Here is a 5,402-nt window from a genome sequence, read left to right on the forward strand (position 1 = left end):
TAAAGTCAAAGTTCCATTTTCTTACTTGAAAATTTCCAAATCTCTCACTAGAATACATTAAAAAAATATTGTTCAGGAAACGCATGCTTTCGTGGATAATTCTTGTGCTCTTCGGATTTGTCAGGATGGACCTCATCCTTATATACGGAATTTTTTAAATGACCAGCCTTGTTGGTCTAAGGAGATATGAGACGCCTGAGACTCTTGCCTCCCCAGGCGTCTGAGCCTGGACTTAACCTCAACCCTGTGTCTCAGCTTTCAGACAAATGGTAGACAAGCTATAAAGTACAGAGGGCGACCTTTACTCCTTACAAAAGTCAGCCTCCAAGGTCAGGAGGACACATTTTGCCTCGGTAGGAGTGTCAGAAGGCAGCATGGGCTAGAGTAGAAAGATGAAGAGAAGGAAAATTTGCTGGATGTAGGAAAGTACCAGTACAATGCGGGGACTGTAATTAGTGTTAGGAAAAATCTGTATAAATCATCGAATGGAAACCTGATGGCTCTGCAAACTTTCACTGAAAGAACAAGGATTAAAAAGAGAGAAACACAAAATTATATTCTACTGTAATAATGTCAGTGAGTTCTAGTTAATGGAGTGGTTAAGTTTTAAAATCAACAAGGATCGCAGCAGTTTCCATAAAATAAAAATCATCCTTAAAAACTTATGAAACCAGTATTAAAAATCATGTATGAGTGTGTAAATCCCTGTATATGTTCCTCCAACTCCATGAGTCAATATTCCTTTATGACCCTCAATTATTCTCCAATTCCTTCCTTGAGCATATTGATGATTTTATTACCATTTACTTGAAAACCCCCAAATGCATTTTACTTTTCAATAGAAACTCTAAAACAACCTTTATATGTACTCTCCAAAGGTTTTGAGAGCTTTTATTGATTGCTTAAAGGGTACATGCATCCATTACTTGCTTAATATCCTTGATATAGAGGTACCTCAAAAGTAAAATTTTGGTAAGTGCATTAATTGTACAATTTATTGTTTGCTTCTTGATTGAGCATAATTATCCCATCAGCTTAAAAAAAAATACAAGACAAATTCCATTGCTTTTGTTTAAATATCCAGATTTTCTCATAGCATTCTCGCATTCACATCCATTTAGTATCTTGTAAACTACTGAGTGGTTTTTTTGCAGCCTCAAGCAATAACCACAGCCAAGTTGCCATCTTGGAAGGCACACACCTACCTACTATCTCTCTGACCAGGACGAGCTGATTCCACGCCAGCTGTCACTTGGTTGTGTTTACAGCGTCTCCTCCAGAGGCCAATTCTTGTAAACAACATAATTCTATATGGTACTGACGAGAGTAAATAGGATAATGACCAGGCATACTTATGATGCCTCATCTTTGGGAAACTATTTCTGAGAGTAAGCAATTGATGATAGCTGGAATACAAAGGAAGGGAGAGCAGAAAAATTTGATTACTGGGTTTTGGAGGTTTGAATTTGCTGAAAAAGTAAATCCCCCTCTTAATGACATGCAAGAATGTGGAAGAAAAGACTCCATCACCACTTGGACAGCTGTTTACATTTTCTTCCATCTGGAGCACAAGTGAAAAGAATAAAATTTTGTTTGATTGGAACAACCTCGGTCAGGGAATTAAAAATGCAGCCAAATTCCCCTAAAGCAGTATGATGCACAAACCAAGTTCCCTAAGCTAACACAGACTTCTGTCGTCCCCAAAGTAATCAGCATTCTGGACATTGAATAAGACAGAGATTTTTCAAACAATTGTTTCTTTCCCTTCTGCTAACTTTCATTATCATTCATTGTTTTCTTCTGGAGTACCATTTCAACCACAAGTCCTGTTTCCAATTGGTGTTATCAAATAAAAGACATTCAGAAGCACAGGAAGAAAGCAATACAATCTGGGGCAATAACGACTGACCTTCTTTTTGTAATCATACACAATGAGGCAGATGTTGAGTCCCGGTCAACAGCTTAGGGGGGAAAGTGATTAATAGAGAAATTAAACCATATAAAAAGGAATTATAATTGAACCAACTTTACTATGATACAAGAAACAGAGAGTTCTCTAAGACTCTTACACTCAGAATCTCGTCCTGTTAATTCCAAAATAGTCAGCATGCAAAATAAATAACAAAGTTCTGTAAGTGTTGAAATTTTGGCCAAGAATAAAGACTTTATGAATAACTGAAAGTGAGTACTAAAATTTTTTGTTTGTCTTGGCCCTAATGTTATTCTATTAAAGGATGTTTTATATTACTCTATTTGCAAAGTTTGACTACATTGATTTTCCCAAAAGATCCTTCCCATTTCCTAAAATTTTAATTGGAGGAGTCAGATAATCTCTGATGTTTTCATGTTATACAACAAATGTCTCCCAAAAGATTATCTCTGTGTATACAAAAGGGGTATCTGCAGTGTCTTCCATAGGGAGCAGTACTGGTCGTTCAAAGGCAGTAACTCTCTGATGATCTGAATCCACTCTGAGGGAGAGAGAAGGGGATTCTCCGCCCAAGGGATTTAGGGCCTTGGATTTATAGTTGCTTCTGAATGGGTAACAGTAAGAGCTTGAAAGAAAATCTGTGTTTACAAAGCTGTCCTTGTCTCCTTTCATACTACGACAGAGTAGGTTTACTATCTCAGAATTATGTCATTCTGTCTGTGTGTCAATCAAGAAATTGTGAAACTGAATAGAAGATTTCAAAGGGCTACCCAGGAAGAAATGTGCAAAGAGCTGGAGTCAGAAAATCAAAACGGCAGAATTAACTCAGCTTTTCTTAAGTTGAATAAACTAAAGAATAAATTCAAGCAATGAGCTGCAATGCTTAAGGATGCTATGGGCAGGATATTGAATAAATCAAGAAGCATTAAAAGCAGATAGAAGGAGTATTCAGAGTCATTGTACCAAAAAGAAAAATTTCAAGAAACAACACACGAACAAGAGGCAATGGTGATGAAGGCCTGTGCAGGCTGCTCTGAAGGACTTGGCAAAAAAATAAAACCCCAGGAATTGACAGAATACCAATTGGCGTGTTTCAGCAAGCATATGCTGTCCTGCATATACTTACAATGTCGTGCCAAGAAATCTGGAGGACAACTACTTGGCCAAATGATTGGAAGAGATCCATATTTATTCCCATTCCAAAAAACTCTATGAACATTGAGAAATGTCAATAGCTGTGGAGGGGCTTCAGGTCTTTTTGTTCATAGGGTCGCTCTGGCCAGGACAGACTCTCACAAGTACATCTTCATGGCCTCGTGCGTCGTGGGGCAGTAACGTGCCTGGAGCTGAGCCAGCAGCGTCCACGACGTGGCCTCGAAGCGAGTGCCTGGCTCTTCTTGTTCCACACGTGGACGGGTAGGTGGCGTTGAGCAGCTGTGCCAGCTCCTCGGGCCCCACCTCCTTGAAGTACCGCTTCCAGTTCTGCCAGGGGATGGGGTAGAAGGCCTCGCGGGGCAGGGGGTGGTGACACCGCGGCAGGCGCTGTGCTCGCTCAGGCTGCGGATGGCGCACGACTTCTTGAAGACGCGCGTGAGCAGCTGCGGGCCCTGGTGGCCCCCACCCAGAGCTTGCACCACGAAGTCCTGCAAGCACAGCACCACGGACTCGCGGCCACGCTCGAAGGCCAGGAAGGCGCCGTTGAGCAGGTCCCGGGACTGCGCGCCCAGCGCGTTGCTCAGGTTCCGCAGGCTGCGCAGCACGATGAAGTCCGTGTCCAGGTAGAAGCCGCCGAACTTCCAGAGCAGCGCGATGCGGGCGGTGGCCGAGAGCACCAGGTCGGGGTCCCGGCGGCGGCGTGCGGAGACGTGCCAGGCGGTCAGCGGCGTGCCATGGAACAGTGCGCGCAGGTCCAGCACGCACACCTGCACGGGGAGGGGAGGAAGCGGCCGAGCAGCGCCATGCTGCCCAGGTTCCGGGGCCGCAACGCGTTGCCCGCAGCCAGGCCCTTCATCAGCACCACCATGGGGACCTCAGGGTGTGCCTGGGCCGCCTAATCCCCGGAGCACATGAACAAGAAGTTGGGGTGAGTCTGCTCCGACGTCTCCAAGAAGAAGATGTTGCCAGGTGGGGAGCTGCTGGGGGGCGGCATGGGGGTCGCCAGCTGGGGGCAGGGGACGTCAGCAGGCAGGCTATACAGTTGACCTTGGCACTTGGGTTCACCCACCACGTGCCAGTAGATGGCGAGGGAGACCAAGCAGGTGAACTTGGAGGTGATGATAAAAAGGGTGCAGACCCGCTGTTTCGGGGTGTTCATTCGCAGCCGCAGGCAGTCGAGGGGGGTGGGCACCGTCCAGCGGAATTGGTCAGCTTGGGTGGCCCATGGCGTGAGGCAGGATCCAGGAGCCTTCCAGGGACACCCCAGGGTAACAGCTGGGCTTTGCTGCCCGTTCAGACTCGGGTCATTGACGTGTTCTTGGCCGGTGAGGATCATTCCGCACTCCCGTGTTTGGGCAGCTCCTGTGCCAGCTTCCTCTTCAGCGCTGAGAATTCACCCAGTGTGAACAAGGCAGTTTTCAGGAACTGATCGATGTTCTGGGGCTCCGGCTCCAGCACCCGCCAGTCCCAGCCCCTCGCCCTCCCACTACTATTTCCCAACATAATTTTGTTGTTACCACAGCCGCGAACAATAATTCTGAACGCTGCCAGGCCTTGCCATCCTCATCATCTCTGACACAATTGTGCCCATTGCAGCAATCCCTGTATTGGATTTTAGACAGTACTTATTAGGCAAACCATTGTTGTATATACCCTAAAATCATCTGTAATATGTATTCTATTACAAGCTATTAGATACTGTAGAATCTGTTTCAATACTATGTTGATCAGACCAAAACACCACCTAGAGCAAATTACCATCTCCACTGCTCATAATTTTTGAGCTTTTTATTGTGGATAAGGTGTCAATCCTTTGATTTTAAAAGAAAGTCAATCAATTTTGATTGGATTGAAAGAAAGGAAAAGACTTTGAGGATCTTCCTTTCTTTCTGGTCTTCTACCAAGCACAGTATTCTTTTTCTCCAAAATCCATGCCCAAAGTAGATGATTGAGAGTCTTGTCATCTTACCTCTAAGCAGTGTCTTCCACTGTGCTGCTCTTCACGCCCAGCTGCTCATTCCCCTGGTAGTCCAGCAACGACTAATGCTTAGTCAGGGTTCTTAGGCAAAATCAGAATTGAAAGTCGTCCATTCATCTTCTTAGGTCTTCCTTATTCATTGTTCTGCTTTTGTATGCAGATGAATTATTCCCCAAAGATTTTGAAATGAGATTGTTAGAACAAGGGTGAAAGTGGAACATACCTTGTCAATGAGGTGGACTGAACATTTTCCTAAGTAGTTCTGGGAATGTCAGCTGCATGTCATTCTCTGTCTCTGGAAAGGTTGTCTTCACGTATCGTTTCCTCTGTGAAACTATC

At 44.7% G+C, this 5,402-nt stretch overlaps 1 pseudogene; it reads right to left on the reverse strand.

Moving 5' to 3' along the window:
- Positions 1-3,222: 3,222 nt before the first annotated feature.
- On the reverse strand, positions 3,223-4,421 carry LOC102850514 (annotated as a pseudogene).
- Between the last annotated feature and the right edge of the window lie 981 nt (positions 4,422-5,402).

This window comes from Elephantulus edwardii, unplaced genomic scaffold (assembly GCF_000299155.1).
Source record: "Elephantulus edwardii isolate Elephantulus edwardi_28Jun2011 unplaced genomic scaffold, EleEdw1.0 scaffold00200, whole genome shotgun sequence".
Taxonomy (NCBI): domain Eukaryota; kingdom Metazoa; phylum Chordata; class Mammalia; order Macroscelidea; family Macroscelididae; genus Elephantulus; species Elephantulus edwardii.